This window comes from Acartia tonsa, chromosome 5, assembly GCF_053477335.1.
Source record: "Acartia tonsa isolate MP-2025a chromosome 5, ASM5347733v1, whole genome shotgun sequence".
NCBI lineage: Eukaryota > Metazoa > Arthropoda > Copepoda > Calanoida > Acartiidae > Acartia > Acartia tonsa.
In genome coordinates, this window is record NC_137264.1 from 7,664,927 (window position 1) to 7,687,327 (window position 22,401).

The following is a 22,401-nucleotide window of genomic DNA, read 5'->3' on the forward strand; positions in this document are numbered from 1 at the left end:
TAATTTTAATATCCGCGGATATCTGTCTATAATACGATACACTAATAAAATATTATTTTTATTTCAGATTGAAAGTTACAAACCTTAGAAGACGACATATAAAACCAGAAATAATACAACAGAAAATTTAAACAAAAAAACAACAAATAGAATATTTCAGAATAAAAACAAATGTAGAGAAAATCTTCAAATTATACGTAAAAAAAATCTTCTAATATCAATCAATTTTTACCCTAGATTAATAACCAATAATTATCTATCAATCAATAATGTAATAGAAATTAAACACTTAATTATGAGTATTTTAAAAAAATAGTTATAAAGGCCTAAAAGTTGAAACAACAAAGTGGTCAAATATTCGGGTGATACGAAAACATAGCTACAGTAAAGGGAGTGGTAGGTTGTGCTAAAATTCCGTAAATGTATGAGTTTTAAGGCTTAAAAACAGTAGTAGTAGAACGATAAGATTTATGTTAACGTTTAAAAAGTTTTTTTTTTTGTCTATAATTCTTGTCAATAAGGAGTACACATATTTAGTGAATATTATCGTTATACTACTGTTTTTAAGCCTTAAAACTTACACCTTTACGGAATTTTAGCACACCCTACCTCCCCCTTAATTATTACAATTATGATTAGATTTAAAGGTATGTGGAATTCAATAGCTGATATTAATTTTTTCAAAAATACTTTTAAGCTAAAATTATAAATTCATTTGAATTAGATTTTAGTTTTTAATAAAAAATTATCCCTTTCTCAACAACTATAAATAAAAATCATTTAATCTACTGTGGTCATATCCTTAAACAATCATTAGTTGAAATATTATATAATATAGAATTCTAGTTGTTCATAAAGTCATTTTATTCCATAATAGATAGAAAATCATTTAAAATCATTATCTTATGTAAAAAAAATATTTTTTAATAAATTACGATTTTTGCAATATTTTTATTAATTCTGACAAATTCAGAAATTTGATTTCCAGTATGGCTTCAAAACTGAATAATATCAGCTGGATTAGAACCGGTTCTTAGCCATACTGAAAAACCATGTATAGAATCGTATTACAGACAATTTTCTACCAATATAAAAACTTATTAAATGATAGAATTTCTACAAGTCTTTTACCTTCTCGGGTTAATAAAACTGGTTTCATCTTATGATTTTTCATGTTAATTTCCGCGGAAAGCTGTCTATAATACGATCCAAACAACTATTCTTATTTTGTAACCTATTTATATTTTTAGCACTTTTATGTCTTTCTTTTCAGAGCCAAATTAAATTGACTTTTTACTGTTTTACTTCCGTTGTGCCTTTCTATCACTGTTTATTTATTAACAATTATATACCTAGCTTAAAGTGTGATAATTATAATGTATTTAAGTTAGTATGAATTAACTCTTAATTTCTTGTAAATTTGGTTTATTTTAGATTATTAAAAATTTAAAAAACTTTTTTCTCCGTTAAAAATTTCCATTCATTTTATATTTTTTGACGTATTGATTTTATACCTAAAAGGGCATTCCAACGTAATATTTAACAAGTTTATATAAAAGATATTATTTAAATATTCCTTTTGGTTAAGTTAATGAAGATAGTAAGTATAGAATGCCACTCGGTTTTGGAGTAAACCAATTATAAATCTCTAACCGATTATAGATATGACACTCGATTTAACATTATTCTTTACTAAACTTTTAAAAATCTTGATTAGAAATGTTTCTTCCCCCTAACATGTCTCCTGTGTTTGATTTGGGTAAAGATCTTATTAATGTTGAAAGTTTTAGGAAATATGCTTCTTTATAAGGGATCTAAAGGGAAAAGACAACATGCGATAAATTACTATACATCGCCAATGATGATAAACAAAATTATCTCTTCTGTAGATTTAAATTATTAATTTAAAAGTTTGGGGACTGCTAGTTTTGAACCAACCAATAAAATAAAGTATTTGAGCCAACTATTAAGATAACGTGGTTATAAAAAGAGTACCAGTGTTATATTGTATACAGCTCAATGTCCCCTCTCCCTAATTAGTATACAAACTCGTGAAAGGAGTCGTATAGGTATAACAAGCAATTAAATTATATTTATTTTATGTATCAATTCCATATTACAAATTAATTGAGTAGCTGTAGAAGGGTATAAGAACAATTTATAACCTGTGTCATATCTCTCCCTTTCTGAAAATTAGAGTTGGCAATCCGAATTTGGAATCTGAACTGTTAGGCTAAAATTAGGGTCTTGAGTTTTTTCTTTCAACCCCCCCTCCCCCCTCTTTAAATGCGAAGATCACCCCATCTCTCCCCACCTACACCACGAAGTAGAAATATGAAAAAAACGCAGCTTTAGATTTTTCTCAGTACCCGGTAAAATTTAATCCCTAAATTTATTTTTTATAAAAGCCTTGTAAAATAGTACTAGAATCCGGAATCCGTCAAAAAAATCCGTTTTATTTTTGGACGGATTCTTGTAAGAATCTGAATCCGGTCCAAAATTTAGACGGATTGCCAACCCTACAGTGAAAATATTTCTAGTTATTTTTTTTACATCTTTCCTATTTATTAAGATTTATATTTAAGATTTTAATATTTATACTAACCAGATTTGACAGGAATTTTAAGAGGCTAAAACATACTACTTTTTAGAGGACAAGTACAAATATTCTGATAAATAATTTTATGTTTTAGGATCAATTGAATTGAGTGTTTATTAATTCTAAAGCATTTTTACCTAACACTAAGATCAAATTAGGAAATAGAATAGGTAATGTTTGTTTTGTTTTTTTTAGGGGGGAGACTTTTTTTAATTTTAGTTTTAAAAAAATAATTGGAGGGGTGATTTCTTTTGGTTAGGTGGTAGTACCCTCCCCCAAAATATTTATAAACTTTCCTAGGACCTTTAAGAAGCTACCCTGTAAAGGAGAACCCTATCGGTTCAGCGGTTAGCGAGATACTTCGGTACAGACAAACTTTTATACGAGGATTATTTTTCAGCATAATTGTCCTTGTCCCTTCTTCATCTTAACGTACTTTGGCTTTAATATCTTATCTATATTTTCACCTTTTTCCTACAGATGCATTTTGTCAAAGTTATTCAGAATCAAGTTAGTAAAATACGCATTGCGCTCACTTGCAAAAAAAAATCGCGGAAATATTAGTCATTTCTGCGCATTTTTTGGGTGATGGGATATAGTGGTGCAATTTAATTAAAGGATCATAGAACACAGCTAGCTTAAGCCAGGTACAGGTTTACCTGAGCACGCCAAAGAAACTAACTAGCAGGGGTGTTCTAGGAAGGTATTGGGAGTTCATAACCACTCTTACTTAAATCGTAGCTGTAGCTTCCCTACTATGATTTTTTTCAAAATACATTTTCTTGGCTGCTGGGTTTCAATTTTTCTTTCTACTATTATTCTGAAATGAATTGTTTGTTTCAGCGAGCTAGTTTACAAAGTTTAAAGAGCAAATCTAACTGTTAACTGGATATTTCAATCATATAATCCAATCCACCAATGAAAAGTAATAAAAAAACATATTCTTTTATTACTTATAAAATTTTAAATTAGATACTTCAAAGTTATATAATCTTCATTTAGGCTAATAAACCATCCTTTATTTGATTTGATTGATGGAAGCAATGATACAAGCATGGTGAATCAATATCAGATTGTCTCAGAATATTTCTGAGACAAATCTGAAACACCTAGTCTATTTTTCATTTCTCTACTGCAAATTATATCTTTGTCAAAGATAAATAAGATTATTTTAAACTAAATCATATGTCTGTAATAAGTGAACTGAAATAATCCTTACACTAACATTCAAATATGGCATGGGCTGTGTCAATTGTGGTAAAAAAGATAAGGAGAGTAGGCGATACTGAAATAGCTTACATAGTATATTTAATTCTCAAAAAACGCGCAGTTACAGCTATACTACTTAGTTGAAATATATTTCACTTTATTCAAGCCTTTTCAATTTTAATCATTTGAGAGTTTCTGTATATTTAATGAATGTGAACTATAACATTAACAATCCTGTGTTTCCAACTGGCACATGCAGTACATGTTGAAATGTCTTAAGTAGTGCCAAAAAAATACTAGTAATTTAACTAAATTACTTGCTATGCTTAATTATGAAGATCTTATTCTGCAAAGAAATACATGTTCAGGATGATAAAACAGAGCAGAAATGCAATTGTAATATTTGTTTGACTGCAAGATCCTAAAGATTAAAAATAAAATACAGGTCTGTATAGATCATCTGAATTAGTATATCAGTTTCTAAATAATAAAACACCTTAAAAACAGAAGAGACCTTCTTGTATAATTTGTGCAACAAACAATAAATAGGTTCTGGTATCAATTATCAATGTAATTTGAGTCAATTATCTGATCATATTGTTAAACATGTACTGATATTACCTGTCAGAAACTCTCAAATGATTAAAATTGAGAAGGCTTGAATAAAACAAAATATAATTTCTACTAAGAAGTTTGTTCTTGTGTAGTATAGCTCTAACCGCGCTTTTTTTTGAGAATTAAATACACTTTGTAAACTATTTCAGTATCACCTACTCTCCTTATATTTTTTGCCACAATGGACACAGACATTGTCATATTTACCTGTTAAAGTAAGGATTATTTCAGTTTTCTTGTTTCAGACATATTATAGTATAGATAATTAAGTTTAAAATAATCTTATTTATCTTTGACTTCAAAGATATAATTTGCAGTAGAGAAATGAAAAATAGGTGTTTTGTCTCAGAAATATTCTGGGACAATCTGATACAGATTCACTAGGCTTTTATCATTGCTTTCATCAATCAAATTAAAGATAAGGATGGTTTATTAGTCTAAATGTAGATTATATAACTTTGAAAGTATCTACTTTAAAATTTCATAATTGGTAAAAGAATATGAGTTTTTTTTAGATATTTTTCATTGGTGGATTGGATTATATGATTGAAATATCCAGTTAACAGTTAGATTTGCTCTTTGTAAACTAGCGTGCTGAAACAAACAATTCATTTCATAATTATAGTAGAAAGAAAAATTGAAACCCAGCAGCCAAGAAAATGTATTTTGAAAAAAATCATAGTAGGGAAGCTACAGCTACGATTTAAGTAAGAGTGGTTATGAACTCCCAATACATTCCTAGAACACCCCTGCTAGTTAGTTTCTATGGCATGCTCAGGTAAACCTGTACCTGGCTTAAGCTAGCTGTGAGAATGTGCCTTTAATTACTTATTTTTTAATGTTTTCTAGTATGGCTGTGAAGCGGATTAGAACCGGTTTTTAGCCATACTGAAAAACATGTATCGTATCGAATTATATCCAGTTTTCTACGAATCTAATAGTGTACAATCATAAGATTAAAACTGGTTTTGATCTTATGCACGTACATTTTTATATCCGCGGACAGCTGTTTATAATACGATGCGATACAGAACTATTTTTTGCAAGTAGAGACAGGACTTTTTAAAGAGAAATTGTATGTCTAAAAAGTCTTATTGTTCCTATTAACTTGTATATTAATTTTGTGTTTCTGACGTTAGAAAAATGTTTGATAATGGAAGCGTATTGTCATTATTTTTTGTATTATTAATTAAATAATTGGTATCTTTATGTATAATTAAATTAATTAATTATTATTTTTATGTATAATTAATTAACGACCGCAAATCTTGATTTGAATAAATATTAAATAATAAATAATTTTGTTTTAGTCCTGAAAGTGGAGGGATGTTTTTAGACATTTAATGCAAATTCTCAAGAGATAAGACAATTGCTGATAAATTGTTATACATCTCCAACGATGATGCACAAATATTACTCCTTCTGTAGATTTCAATTTTTGGTTGAAACGTTTGGACAGAAAGTCCCAACTTAATGAACCAACCAATCAAAATTCAATAAAATTCCCTCTGTGCAACCACAAATTTTTTTCAACATATCAGATATATGTACAGTTTATCACAAGTCTATCATTTATAAATACTTTGGAATTTGTACCTAGTCAAAATTTTGGATGGAAGATACTGCTATTAAAAACACATCACTTAAAATTATTTGCAGACAACAATATAAAGGATTATTCCAATAAGAAAATATACATGTAAAAACAAGGACGTTAAAAATATTAGTTGCAAACCTTTTTGAAATGATAAGCTAAATACAATGGCATAATATTTTAAGATTTTTGATATTTATATCTACAAATTATTTTAATATAGTTAAAATAAGTATAGATGTATGACCCAGACAACTACTTGGATCCAGTGTTTGGGACCTTTTTCGTCTGCTAGTGATTTACTTTCCGGTCTTTGGTAGAGACTTGGCTGTGATAATATAATTGACGCTATTGGCTGATATTCAAAGACCCAATTGAAAGTGGTTGCAGGGTCATCGGGGTGGGGACAAACAGTTATTTTACTCCTTCCGCCTCTATTGTTTTACTTAAATGTTTAATAATTATTTCTTGCATCGTATTATAAACGGCTTTCTGCGGATATAGAAAGTACAATTATGAGATTAAAACTAGTTTTTTTAGCCCCGAGGTGCTGAAGGCACCGGCTAAAAAACTGGTTTTAATCTTATGATTGTACATTTCTATATTCGTAGAAAGCTGGATATAATACGATGCTAGACATAGTTTTTTCGTATGGATGAGAACCGGTTCCTATCCACCGGATTCGAATGAATACGAGAAAAGTAATTGTGTATTCCTTATCCATAACTCAAGCTATCTAGCGTACAAGAATGCACATAAAATTTTCGTTTATACTTTTGCGCTAGAGCCAGAAAATTATAGTCGCATATCTACTCGTATGATTATAGTATTTGTCAGAGAGGATTTCGGACTCAGAGATGTGTTTAGAATATCATTACAAGGAGGGGGGGGGGGGGATTTTTATTTCACTGGCCCCTATAGTTTTATGATAACGTTTTCTCATTCGTTGGTCTAACAACATTAGGGACTTTAGTGAATTGTGATTGGTTGGTTTATTAATTTTAGTTTTTATATGTTTCAACCACTGAATTAACGCTGCAGAAGGGGTTATTTTGGGGATGTCATTTATTTATCAGCCATCGTCTCATCCCTTTAGATCTCTGAGTCTTTATTCTAAGTTTGTAATAAGTTTCTTGTTCATTGATGGATTTAAAAAAGAAATAATATTTGAAGTCTCTCATATATTTAGATACATAACATTAGTAAAAATTTTCAATTGATTTTACTACTAAATAAAATTATTTTAGTTTATTAACCACTAGTGGCTGCCCCCCTAGCATCAAGAGGCTGTAAATTTGAAGGGATATGGAAGGGCAGAAAAAATACTTAAAACCATCTCAAAACATAGAAGAAGCTTCACTATAATAAAGGAGAACCATATGGACTCAGCGGTCAACAAGATCCTTTGCTATAGTAAAAAAGCTTACTTCTTAATATAATAGGATTTTCAACGCTGTGCCACTAAAGTACAGAATTGTCCTTGCTATATTATCAACCATAGGAGTTTACATTATGGCTGCGAATTCGTTATTTAAACGAGAAAATGTTTTCCTGCTGGGTAGGTGCGAAAATTTGCGATCCGTTCTGCTGGGTAAGTAATAGAAGATGTAATTATACCTCTTGGGGCACAGCCCCTAGAGGCTAGGGGCGAAGCCGCTAGTATAAAATATTGTACTGACACGGCTAAAGTTATAAAGTTGTACCGGCGTGGATCGGACCGCGCCAAAAATCTTTTAAAATCAATGTTTTTTAGCAGTGGCTGTAGCGCACTGTCGGCCCACCTCTGGATCGCCCTGATCTGGCGCACCACTAGAATGATTTAAAGATCCAGCTCTGTTCTATTATTATAATGTTGTAATGTATGGACATATAACACATAAATTTCATTATTAAGAATAAAATTGGGACAGACATTCAGGTGTTTAATTATATATTGAACAAAGGGATATAAAGAGATAAGACCATTGTAGATAAATTGATGTACATACCCAATGATGACACACAAAATTACTCCTTTTGTAGATTAAAATTAGTGGTTGAAACGTTTGAACACGCAAAGACAAAACTGACAAAGTATTTTGCAGATTAGTTTTATAAAAAGACTTATTTAGCATTGTTTTGTTACATCTATATCCTTATACTAAAGTAACAGGATGTTTGTGTGTATATCTGTGTGTCTGTACCGAAGGATCTCGCTAACCGCTGAACCGATCGGGTTCTCCGTAACAGGGTAGCTTCTCATAGGTCCTGGGAAGGTTTATAACTATTTTGGGGGAGGGTACCACCACCCTCCCAAGATAAATCACAATAAAATCAAAAATATTAAATATTTCCGCCGCATAGTGTCGCTAGCATAGTTGCGCTACGTAGTCGCGCTGCGTAGACGCATGAATTTAACAATTCTTAACATAGACAAGTTATTTCTCAAATTAGATATTTAAAAAAAAAATAAAAATTTAAAGGCCACTAGAGGCCTCTAGGGGCGTAGCCGCTAGTAATTAATAAAGTAACATGATCTGTTTGTGTCTGTCTGTCTGTACCAAATTATCTCGTTAACCGCTAAACTGATATGGTTCTCCATTATAGTGAAGCTTCTCATATGTCCTGGGAAGGTTTATACCTATTTTGGGTTGTCGAATTTAACCCCTCTATCTCAAGTGCCCCTAGAGGCCTTTAGGGGGCATGGCCACTTGTATAATATAAAGTGATATTAAAAATGATTAAATCTGTCCATGTCTATGCAAGGAGGAAAATTATTCGCATAATTGAGTTTGTACTCTGTGTACTTTCATTTTTATGATGCTAGGCCCTCTAGGATCAGAAATGGACACTAAATTAATGTATTTTTATGATGTATAGACCCCCTATGATCAGAAATAAACACTAAATTATTGTATTTTTATGATGTATAGACCCCCTATGATCAGAAATAAACACTAAATTATTGTATTTTTATGATGTATAGACCCCTATGATCAGAAAAAAACACTAAATTATTGTATTTTTATGATGTATAGACCCCCTATGATCAGAAATAAACACTAAATTATTGTATCTTTATGATGTATAGACCCTCTATGATCAGAAATGGACACTAAATTATTGTATTTTTATGATGTATAGACCCTCTATGATCAGAAATGGACACTAAATTATTGTATTTTTATGATGTTTAGACCCCCTATGATCAGAAATAAACACTAAATTATTGTATTTTTATGATGTATAGACCCCCTATGATCAGAAAAAAACACTAAATTATTGTATTTTTATGATGTATAGACCCCCTATGATCAGAAATAAACACTAAATTATTGTATCTTTATGATGTATAGACCCTCTATGATCAGAAATGGACACTAAATTAATGTAATTTTATGATGTATAGACCCCCTATGATCAGAAATCGACACTTAATTATTGTATTTTTATGATGTATAGACCCTCTATGATCAGAAATAAACACTAAATTAATGTAATTTTATGATGTATAGACCCTCTATGATCAGAAATAAACACTAAATTAATATATTTTTTATGATGTATAGCCCCTCTATGACCAGAAATAAACTAAATTATTGTATTTTTATGATGTATAGACCCTCTATGATCAGAAATAAACACTAAATTATTGTATTTTTATGATGTATAGACCCTCTAGGATCAGAAATGGACACTAAATTAATGTATTTTTATGATGTATAGGCCCTCTATGATCAGAAATAAACACTAAATTATTGTATTTTTATGATGTATAGACCCCTCTATGATCAGAAATGAACACTAAATTATTGTATTTTTATGATATTTAGACCCTCTATGATCAGACCTGGACACTAAATTATTGTATGTTTGTGAGTTCACTAATAGTATAATGCTTTGTTACTATTGTAATTGCAAAGAGGGAGGGGACATTGGGCTGTTAATTACACTAGTTCCCAAAGTTTTATAATCGCTTTTTCTTATTCATTGACTGAACAACTTTGGGGACTTTTTAATTTGATCGGTCTGTTTATTAAGTTGCGTGTCCAAACGTTTCATCCACTTATTGTAATCTACAGATAGGGTAATTTTTTTTTATATTATTGGGGATAAACAATGAACATCAATTTTACGACCATTGTCTTATCCCTTTAGATCCCTGTTGTCATTGTCATACTTTTGTTATCTCAATAATAAACTTTTGTTATCTCAATAATAAATCTATAGTATAGATGTATATACAGACAGCTACCTCCCTTCTTTTTTCAAAGACCTCTTTTCGTCTGCTTCTAAATTATTTTCTGCTACTTGGCTGTGTAGTGTGTATAAGCGACACAATTGGTTGATTTTAATGACCCAATAGAAAGGTTGCACGAGGCGGTTGCGATGGGGAGATGAATCTGCATGAATTTTGACGGTTCATCCTATATTGTTTATGTAACAAAGATTGTGCTTACTTTGGAGGGTAGGTTAAGAAGGTTATAGACTCGCAGATCCACCTGGCTAGAGAAATTAAATGCTGAAAATGTTTAGAACATTATTGTGAGCAAAATTATCCTATAAAAAATAAGTTAAAATTATCATTAAGTTCAAAAAATGTAAACTTATCATTGAGTTAAAAACAGTCAAAGCTTATCACAAATGATGTATTTATTACATTAAAAAAGTCATGTTTTGTATCTAAGAGAGGAGCTATTTTTTAATTCAACTTAGGTTATCATTGAAATATAAGGCGCTATTTAGCATATTTTAACGTATTACAACTACCCCTTTGATTGTAGAAACTTGAAATATTGTACCTTGTTAAAATAGGAATCAATATTCCAAAATTCGCATAAATAGGATAATTATAGCAGTAAAAAATTTGTTGTAAGAAAAGTAAAAATCAGCATGCTTTAAATGTACGTATGTACTATCTGGTAACGATTATAGAGTTGCTACGCTTCCTAAAGCGTAACTAACTATTGTAAGCATCATCATGCAGAGTTTGAAATCGATTGGACAATTCTAACTTGCAAATTAACCAAAAGAGCTACTAAACCGGACGGACGGACTGACCGACCCTAATTATAGAAAAGCTTCGCTTTTGATAACAATTTTATATTTTACTTCTGATCATTTTGGAAACTTTGGTTAAATTTATAACTATTCCACAACTGTAGTATGTCCGTCGGCATTTAAGAATTATGAAAGACAGTTAAATACCTAAGAGTAAGGGGTTTTTAATCCAAATATAACAGTAACAGGATGGCTATGTGTGTCTGTCTGTACAAAAAAATCTCCCTAACCGCTGAACCGATATGATTCTCCTTTACAGTGTCGCTTTTCATAGGTCCTGAGATTCTATTTTGTACTGTATGACTTCGAACCAGTTCTAAGCCATACTGAAAACTCATGTCTAGCTTCGTATTACAAACAATTTTCCACGAAAACTAAAATAAATATGAAAAAAATTAATACCAGTTTCGTTAGCACGGGACTTTGGCCCCCTCAGAGCTAACAAAACCGGTTCTAATCTTACTATTTTTCATTTTAATATCCGCGGAAAGTAGTTGTCTATAAAACTATAGGATAAATAACTATTAAAAAGTGTAAACTATATTTACAACATAAAGGTAGAAACCTAGGAGAATACAAATATATACAATATGTATAGAAAAGTAAGGAGAGAGAAAAACAAGGATGACATCGTCCATAGGTAAAGGGGCAGATAATTACAACAGAAATCGAATAATTTAACAAAAAGGCGGTAAGGCAGGGGACAGTGGGCTTTCTATTACACTAGTCCCTAAAGTTTTATAATAACGTTTGCTTTATTCGTAGGCTCAACAACTTTGGAGACTTTTAGTTAATTTTGATTGGTTAGAATATTAAATTGAGTGTCCAAACGTTTAAACCACTAATTGTAATCTACAGAAGGGGTATTAACATTGAGGATGTGCATCAATTTATCGGCCATTGTCTTCTCATTTTAGATCCCTGCAAAAAAGGTGAATAGATTGACAAAGTGAGCAATATAATAAATGCAAATGAAAATCTTAAAATAAATTAGTTATCTACCTTAAATATCAGCCAAGAAAATTACGTTTTTTTCCAGAGAATTTCCTTATTTGAACATCTTAATTGACGGATAAATTATATATAGAGAATTTGCAATTGTTTATTGGAGTCTTTGCAAAACTTTTTGCAATTTATCTTACACAAATATTTTGAAAATCACGTTTTTCCTTAAACTTTCGGACGGACAATATGAATAAAAGACTAGCTTTGCTCTTTAAAAAAGAGGTTTATAAGAATAAAAAGAAAAAAGGGAATGTTGCGGGGGCATTTTTCCTTCATAATAAAGAGACGTGGGGGCTGAAGTGGCAAGGGAAGTGGGGGAGCATGCAAAGAGAAGTAATGGGGGCTGAGTATTGAGGGGACGTGGGGTTGAGACAGTCTGGATGTCTGAGTCGAGTTCATTGACCCTGGCAAAATCTGTTGTGCGGAGACCCCTTTTTTTTCAAAAACTTTCCCTTTTTAGCACGCCCCGCCCCCCTCCCCACGCTTTGCAAGCTTTCTCCGTCCCCTCCTCTTTTATCACCATCCCCACCTCCCCTCTGCGTTCCTTCTCATCTTATCCCTTATAATAGCCTTCCCTTTTTGGTGGGTACTCAGTCCTGTGTTCCTCCTTCTCTTTACTAACTTTGCAATTTGCCTCTACACACTTCTCTGCAAATTTGTCAAGAGAAACCTTTTACATAGCAACATTAATCCGGTTATATAAAATAATAGGATCTCCGTTTGCGTGAGAATCTCGCTAACCAATGAACCAATATGGTTCTCCTTTACAGTATAGCTTCTCATAGGTCCTGGGAAGGTTTATAACTATTTTGGGGGAGGTTACCACCACACTCCCAAGAGAAATCGCCCTATCAAATTTTTTTATATAGGCATATTTTTCCTTTCTAAAATTACAATTAAATTTGGGGGTACCTTCAAGGGTTCGAATCTTCGCCAAATACAAAAGATGGTAATATTACACCGACTGCTGCAATTTCAGACGCTTGACGATGAATATAGAGAGAGTAAAGGAAATGCCTTGGCCTCTTATTGGTTTTACCTACAAAACTTATCCAAAGTATTCATGATGATTCCTGTAAAAGTTAGGTAGAATATAGAATTGTAAGTATGTCTAATTTCCATATAAAACATCCTGTTTGTTGAGTAGCTTCGCTTTGATGGTACTCAAATTATAAATCATATTAGAAGCCTATTCTCTTTGAGAAATAAGTCCCCAAAGTTTTATAATAACTTTTTCTTATTCAATTGCATAACAATTTTAAGGACTTTAGTGAATTTTGATTGGTTGGCTAATTAAGTTAAGTGTTTAAAAATTTCAACCACTAATTTTTCCTACAGAAAGGGGGAATTGAAATGTGTTATCATTTTGGTTGTACATCCATTTATCGGCCATTGTCTTATCCCTTTATATCCCTGTTCAAATTACATAAACTACTATGATACTTTTCTCTCTAAAAATCATGTTTCGTAAATCTCTTGTGGGTGGCTGGGAGTGCCGTGTGCAAATTTTGCCAACGATTCGCAATGATCTGTTTGTTGTCCCGTTCCTTCCCTGTTGTTACCTCCTTACTGTGTGTGTGTGTGTGTGTGTATGTGTGTGTGTGTGTGTGTGTGTGTGTGTGTGTCTGTGTGTCTGTGTGTCTGTGTGGCTCTCCTGAATGATGGGGGAGGACACTGTGTTGAGGTGGATGGATGGAGAAAAGTAGTTTAAGCCTGGATACTGTCAGACGTACATACTAACTGAAAATTTGCACATTTATAAATATCTGCAAGGATACTCGAACCCAGCACCGCCGTGTCCAAACAAATTACGACAACATGTTTAGTTTTTTTCATATTGATTTTTATGTTTTATAGTGATGTAACTGATATTTATGCCTTAAAATGCTTGTTGAAAGATCATGTTTTTCCATATTCGTACTTTGCACATATAAGGATTTGTATGCGAATTTTTTATGATTTGTACTTAATGTTTTTTAATAATGTGTTTATTAACTAGATAGTGATGTCAAATAAGTTATATTTTGGTGTTTTCATCAGGTATTATTTGTCATTTCAAGTCTTTTCAATACACGTCTACCATTAAATGGAGAAAATTGTGTGTGTGGATTTTTCGCGAATTCTACAAAAGGTCGTTGAACTCTGGATAAATATATATATATGTAGATATAGGAAAAAGGAGAGGAAATATTTTAGAAGGGGGGGGGGTAGGTAGGAGGCTGTTCTAATAATGAAGGGGGGGGGTAAGGATTCCAAGGATAACTGTCTAGCAAGAGGAGGAGGTGGGGGGGGGGGGGGGAGGGAATCTAGGTCAGCTTCGACAAGACAAGCTAAAATTTCTTGCAAAAAATACCTTGTGTGTGTGTGTTTATGTGTGTGTGACTGTTATACATACAAAAATCTGCACACTTTAAAAATAGCAAGCTAAGTTTTTAACATACTTAAACAAGGTCACTCAAGTTTTTTAAATTCAATTAATTTAAATCTATATTATAAAAGCATAAAACTTTTAAAAGTGAAATTATTTCCAAAAAAAAAATTAATACTTTGTATATACTTTTAGAATCATATTTTATTAGTGAAGCCTATAATCAATGAATTGTTGAAAAATTTCGGTCATGTTGCCTGTTTTAAAGCCAAACCATTACTTTCAATGTTTGTTTTTTTGCTTGCAAAAATCGAAAGTTGTCCGTTAAGAAACTGGTTTTGAAGTGCTAATTGTCTATAGTGGTAGGACCTTTTGGTAACATTGTTTTTGTGTTAGTCATACCCCAAGCTGTTCTGACCTATTTAAAACATTTGAATTCGCATCGTATTATAGACAGCTTTGCGCGGATATCAAAATAAAAAATTATAAAATTAAAACCAGTTTTGTTATCCCAGGGGGGGGGGGGGGCGGAAGGCCCGGGCTAACAAAACGGGGTTTAATTATATGATTTTTATTTTAATTTATGTGGAAACAATGATATACATGATTTTTCAGTATGGCTGAGAACAGGTTCTAATCCAGCGGATATTAATCGGTTTCGAAGCCATACTGGAATAATATGTAAGCAGTAAAAAAAACCACTATATTTGTAACAATTAAAATTGGAACCCTTTAAACTTTTATTCTTAATGTTTTTTTTAAATCCTAGGTATTTAATAAGTACCAATGTTTTGTTTGTTCTATAAGATTTCACTAACTACTGAACCAATCGAGTTCTCAATTTCAGGGAAGCTACAATAAAAATAGGTCCCATATTCAGTTTGTTGCTATTTATTTTAAGATTTTAAGCCTTTTGGATTGTTTTATGCTATTTTACTGCCCTCCTTTCTTTAGATGCTAGGTTGGGGGGGGGGGGGGTTTAGGGCAACTGCTAGAATTTTATATTTTTAGATATCTAACAAGGACATTATACTTATACAAAGGAACGTTAAAAATTCAATATTAACATGAGATAACATTATTTTGCAATGAACAATTCTGGGCACTAAAAATACATTTTAAAATATTATTTTTATATCAAGGCTTAATGTGCAGATTTTTTGAAATTATTGCAAAAAATGGACAATAAATTGGTTTGCTTTGTTGGTCTCCAGATTTTTCAAGTGTGGCAACGTGAAATTGTGTAGGTAGGCTAATATGACAAGGATAACAACATCCATAAAAGCAAAGCTCAGAAACGGTAGGACAAACAAACATTAACACTTGTAAAGCAGAATATACATCGGAACATGATAGTAAGTAAATTTTTTTGCAAAACTGCTTAAATACAGGTTACTGTTTAAGGACATAATTACATTTTTAGGACTTGATCATAGAGATGCTTTGCTTAAAACAGTGTACCTTTTTGTAGTAGGAATCAGTGTTGGACAAGAAAGTTATGATTGATTAGGTATAGGGTAGGTATTTTAAAGATTGGCACTAAATAGTGAAGTTTTATAGATAGAAAAACATAGTAAAGTTTAATACAGTAATATTATGAAGTAAAATGGTCAGTGAAGCTTTTACAGTTGTGCGATTTACCATTACTGGATGAAGGTAGGTCATGCACTAGAAATAGAGTAGCTGCGACATTTAAACATCTTATTTTTCTTTTATTTAGACTAGACAGACAAAGGACAGGAGAAAAAATTGTCGTAAATTTTGGTTGCTATTTCCACATTAATTGGTCAGTTCGTTCACTAATTAGAAGGGAAGGGGATGGGGGAGATCGTAATTATAGTCCGCTACAAGTTTCACTTTATTAGAGTACACGATAGTCTGGTGTAAGATCCAAGTAATAATGAATCCATTTACAGGACATTTGGATAGGGTTAATAGGAGACGAGTAAACTTTGGTACAACAGTAACTTTCGACTATAACTTAGAATTAATAAATTTTTGGTTCTTTGTAATCTTGTTATTGGTGTACTACTTATGGATAAGGGTCTCCTTGATTTCTTATTAAACCATGATTTCCATGGAAGTGGGGGACATTGGTCTGTTTATTATACTAGTGCCAAAAGTTTTATAATAACGTTTTCTTATTCATTGGCCTAACAAAATTGGGGACTTTCATTGAATTGTGATTGGTTGGTTCAATAAGTTGAGTGTCGAAACGTTTCAACCACAAATTGTAATCTATAGATAGGGTAATTTTGTGTGTCATCAATGGGTTTGTACATTAATCTAGTGGAAATTGTCTTATCCCCTTAGATCCCTGTTGAATTCTAAACCAAATGTTGATAATAACCTTAGATTTTCCTCTTTATAACTATATGCTTTTTCAGAAGAGTGATTTTATTAGATTAAACTTTGTGTGTGTGTTTGTGTGTGTGTGTGTGTGTGTGAATGTATTATTCGTACTTTGTGGTGAGGGAGGAGAAATCAGGCGGTTACTAGTCCCCAAATTTTCTTATTCGTTGGCTTAACAACTTTGGGGACTTTTTTGAAATTTGATTGGTTGGGTCATTAAAAAGAGTGTTCAAACGTTACAACCATTAAATGTAATATGCAGAAGGGGTAATTTTGTGAATCATCATTAGGGATGTACATCAATATATCGGCCATTGTCTTATCCCTTTTTTATCCATGGACAGGAAACCTCCCCCAGAATATCAGGGAGCTAAAGGGATAAGACAATGGCCGATTAATTGATGTACATCTCCAATGGTTACCCATTCTTTAGATTACAATAAGAAGTTGAAACGTTTGGACACTAAACTTAATGAACCAACAAACCACAATTCAATAAAAGTCCTTACTGTTGTTAAGCTAACGAATAAGAAAATATTATAGTAAAACTTTGTGGACTAGTGTAATAAACAGCTCAGTGTCCCCTTCCTCCCTGCCAAAATATACTTTTTTTTGTAAATATAAAATTATTAACTTTTATAACAGCCACAAAATCAATTACTTAAACGTTAAAAAATCAATATTTCTTTTTAAAAATAATGATATTTTTTCTCTCAAAATTGATTGCTCTTAAAACTACATAAAACTCGTACTTTGCTTGATATTGCGCATCCAAGATATGATATTATTTATCGCTCTTAATCCTTCTGTCGTACTTTTATTTCAACCTCTTTTTTTTCCAGCGTAGCTTCTCTATAACAAGCATTTGTATGTACGCCTCAATTTTGTAGGTCGGTACAATTAATTATGTCTATTGAATGTTAATTATCCGTGGCTAGAAAGCCTAAAAATTGAATCCATTCGGATGCTTTGAATATTTCTTTTGAAAAGCGATGCTTTTCTATAATTAGGGTAGGTCCGTCCGTCCGTCCGTCCGTAACGGATAGCTTTTTTGTTGTTGTTAATTTAGGCATGTTAGAATTGTCCTATCGATTTCAAACTTTGCATGGTGATTCCCTTAATAGTTAGGTATGATTTAGAAAGCGTAGCAACTCTATAATCATCACCAATATGTCCGTACGTCCATTTTAAACATGTTGATGTTTAACTTTTATAACAACAAATTTTTGTGTGATACAAGGATTACAACATCCATAAAAGCGAAGCACTGAAACGGTAGGAAAAACGGACATTAACACTTGTATAGTGTCAGAACTGAATAATCAGAATATAGTATAAAAGATTTGAAGCAAAATTGTAAGTAAATTTGATGAAAAACTACTTGATACAGGATAATGTTTATGGACATACTTACATTTTTAGGACTTGATTATAGAGTTGCTTCGCTTAATTAGATCCCATAAAAATTTGTTGTTAAAATTTTTTAAAAATCAACATGTTTAAAATGAACGTACGGACATTCTGGTAATGATTATAGAGTTGCTACGCTTTCTAAATCATACCTAACTACGAAAGGAATCACCATGCAAAGTTTGAAATCGATAGGACAATTCTAACATGCCTAAATTAACGAAAAAAGCTATCCGTTACGGACGGACGGACGTATGGACGGACAGCCGACCCTAATTATAGAAAAGCTTCGCTTTTAAAAATTGTCCGATTGGTCTGTTCAATTTAATTAAGGGATAGGACAATGGACTATTAATAGATTATTAATTCTGGAAATAGTAAGCGTTAAAAATTAATAGAACCAGCAGGTATGTTACCCGATTAGCAGAACCTAAAACGACAAACAGTTACCAAGATCCTAATTGTTTCAGAAAAACAGACGTACGTAGACATTAATCTACTGTTAATACAAATAGACTAAAAATTTGCAAATTTCTATAAATAAAATAATTTGCGCTAAAACTACTGCAAATCAATTAAAATGAATCATTTTTACATGATTAATCATACAAGTGATTAATTTACCAGTTTATTAAAATCTAAAATTACTTTTCGGCTGGATTTTTTTAGTCAGTAAAAATGTACAATCTTTCTATCATTTTAGTAATAAGAAAAACATCCTCATTAATTTATAGAAATTTAATTCTAAATAATTCTAAATATAAATTGGTTTTATTTTGAATAGCAATAAGTATTAAATATAATACCGCTTTAAAAGCCGCTTCTTTATACATTTTTAAAAGCGACGCTTTTCTATTATTAAAATAGGCCCGTATGCCCGACCGTAACGGTTAGTTCTTTTCGTTAATTTAGACATGTTAGAATTGTCTTATCGATTTTAAACTTGGAATGATTATTCCTTTAACATTAAGGTATGATTTTGAAAGTATAGGAACTCTATAATCGATAACAAAATGACCGTACGGCCATTTAAAACATGCTGATTTTTCACCATTTAGACAGCATTTTTATATGATATAATTATCCTATTCATCTGATTTTTTAATACTGATTTTTATTTCAACAATTTTATAAGCGAAGCATCTCTATAATCAAGTTCTAAAAATGTAAGTATGTCCTTAAACAATATCCTGTAATTAAGCAATTTGCATTAAATTTACTTACAATTTTGTTTATACCTTTTTACAGTTTTTTAATTGTTCGATTGTCCTTCTATGTCCTTCGCTTTTATGGAGATTGTCATCCTTGTTTAGTATCAATTTACCTGACCCTGACCCTGCCCTTGTAGCCAAGGTAAAGAAAGCAATATTAATAATAACAATAATATCTTAATTATATATTTCTTACAAGTTGCAAAAAATGGGTTCTTGAACGAAAAAGTAATTAAATTTGGTTGGCCCTAGTTTTTACTATACTTACTTTCGTTTTTCTTAATAGTGGAGATACTATACATGATCGTCTGTATGTTTGTCTACCTGTAAAGCACTTGCCTGTTAACATTTAGATAATTAATATGATAGCAATTAGTTTTTAAAAGCTAAGCTTTTATATAATTAGGGTCGTTCCATCCATCCGTCCATAACGGTTAGCTCTTTTCGTTTATGTTGAATTGTGTTATCGATTTCAAAATTTGCATGATGATTCATATAACAGTTTGGTACGATTTAGAAAGCGTATCAACTCTATAATCGTTACCATAATGACCGTCTGTTCATTTAAATCATGTATCAGTATCCTGTATTTAACAGTTTTGCAATAAATTTGCGTAAAAATTTGTTATTTATATATTCATATTCCGCTTTTTCAGTTTTGACACTCTAATAGAGTTAATGTTCGTTTATCCTACCGTTTCAGATCTTAGCTTTTATGGATGTTGTCATCCTTGTTTAACATAATTTTCGAATCTATGAATTTAGTAAAAGCATAATTTCAGTCATTTATTGCTGCGCTATACTAAGAACTTTTAATACTTTTTTTGAACTATCGTTTATGCTCCCTAGAAGCCTCTAGGGGCATTTAAGTTGGGAGGGGTAAAATTGAACCACACCCCTCCCAATTTTCAATTTGGGTTTTAAAAGAAATTGGGGAGGGAGGGGGCATTTTTTATTGCAGAGGTGAAGACAAAATATAGTTAAAAACCTTCCCTGGACCTATAAGAAGCTTCACTGTAACAGAAGAACTATATCGATTCAGTGGTTAGCAAGATCCTTTGCTACAGACAAATATAGCTTACTTATACTTTATATAATAGGAAACATAAGTATTATCGAAATGTATGCAATGAAGTTATTTTTTAAGAGACAGTGCACTTAAACCAACAAAAATGGCTTCCTTTATTCATTTTTCTCTTACTCACTCACGACCGTTTTTTTCCCTCGAGTTTTCCTCAATAAATTTTCCTTTTTATTATCCCCCTCAACCCCCGTCCCCATTCTACCTCCTTTCCCCACAGGGGTAATGTGCAAAAATTTGGTCCAATAGGAAGAGAGTTGCACTTTCTGTCTGGCCAATAGCGATACAGATATCTATATCCTGCTAATAACAATGGATGTAGTATATTCTTTATTAAAAAAAATATTTTATTTGGCCTTAAAAGAAAAATAAAGGCTAAAATAGCTTTTAGATTATAGTTAAGTTTGTAGTATTTCAAGCATTTTTCTATGAAGTAAATGAATATATAGAAATAAAAGCAGATTGCAAAGAATTTATTTAAGTTTAGAAAATTACTTATAGCTCATAAAGATAATTAAAACGAATTTACTTTCTAAATTATATTAATAATTTATAAATAATTATTGATTTACAAGAAAAATAATAACGATTAAGTGTCAATGATTTACACTTTTAAGTTCATCTTTTTGATGCAGTATAAAAGTATTTCTTTACAAAGCCCCTAAATTTACCACATCAATTGGCCTTGCAAAAATATTTCGCGTGCAGATTTTTGTTTTGTTTGGTTGTGTATGTATACTAGTATATAGTGAATGAGTTGAGACAATAAAAATTTAGCAGAACAAAAAAAAGAAACTACAAAATTTGTTGTTCTTGTGTGTTTCTGCAAAAATGTGGTAAAAGCTTCAATTTAGTCCACAGTAAACTATAACACAGCAATATTTTGCAAATCATCAAGAAATGGTGGGGGGGGGGACATTCGACTGTGAATTATATTAGTCCCCAAAGTTTTATAAACACTATCTCTTATTGAATGGCTCGAAACTTTGGGACAGGATCCAAAACTAGCAATTAATAATATTCATCTAAAATGGGGTAATTTTGTTTTGGAATACAATCAATTTGTCGTCCTTAATCTTATCCCTAAAAATCATAAAATCAGTAAAAAAAATAATAAACAGGTAGTGGGACAAAGCGACTCAAAAAACAGCCATGTGACGTTATAAAAATGAGGGAAATGAGTGGAGAAGGGGGATTTTGATTTTTGAGTCTTTTTGTACCACTACGTAAACAAAAATACAGTATTAATATATATTTTTCTTATGGGATATTTAGTTAATTCCAATCGGCCAATCAATTCCGTTTGCAATTCCGACAATTAAGAGTAGAGTTGGCGTAAAACTTGTTGTTTTTGTCTGATGTAGTAGATAAAGAGAAGTGGGTAAGAAGGGGGAGAAATAAGGGAAGAAGGTTGTGGGAAAATTTTCAAATAGAGTTGTTTGTCTGAATCACATTCCCTAGTCCCTGCTTCATTCAAATAGAGTTGTTTGTCTGAATCACATTCCCTAGTCCCTGCTTCATTCAAATAGAGTTGTTTGTCTGAATCACATTCCCTAATCCCTGCTTCATATAAATAGAGTTGTTTGTCTGAGTCACATTCCCTAATCCCTGCTTCATACAAATAAGAGTTGTTTGTCTGAATCACATTCCCTAATCCCTGCTTCATACAAATAAGAGTTGTTTGTCTGAGTCACATTCCCTAATCCCTGCTTCATACAAATAGAGTTGTTTGTCTGAATCACATTCCCTAATCCCTGCTTCATACAAATAGAGTTGTTTGTCTGAATCACATTCCCTAATCCCTGCTTCATACAAAACAGACAATGCTTATGTTAGCAACATTTTGTTATTTCATATTTTTAGGTTATTAATATTGAGCTATTGTAATCAACTTCAATTTTGATATTTGTGTGAAGT

At 31.6% G+C, this 22,401-nt stretch overlaps 1 protein-coding gene across 2 annotated transcripts in view; it reads left to right on the forward strand.

Moving 5' to 3' along the window:
• The window catches only part of LOC145318654 (uncharacterized), a 78,695-nt gene extending 72,976 nt beyond the window's left edge, over positions 1-5,719 (forward strand). The window contains exons 26-28 of one of the 2 annotated variants that reach the window (XM_080160067.1): positions 68-1,064; positions 1,193-3,109; positions 5,471-5,719. The gene's annotated coding sequence lies outside the window, so the exon portion shown is untranslated. The remainder of the gene's footprint in view (positions 1-67; positions 1,065-1,192; positions 3,110-5,470) is intronic. The other variant, XM_080160068.1, reaches the window with a different exon arrangement.
• Positions 5,720-22,401: the final 16,682 nt, after the last annotated feature.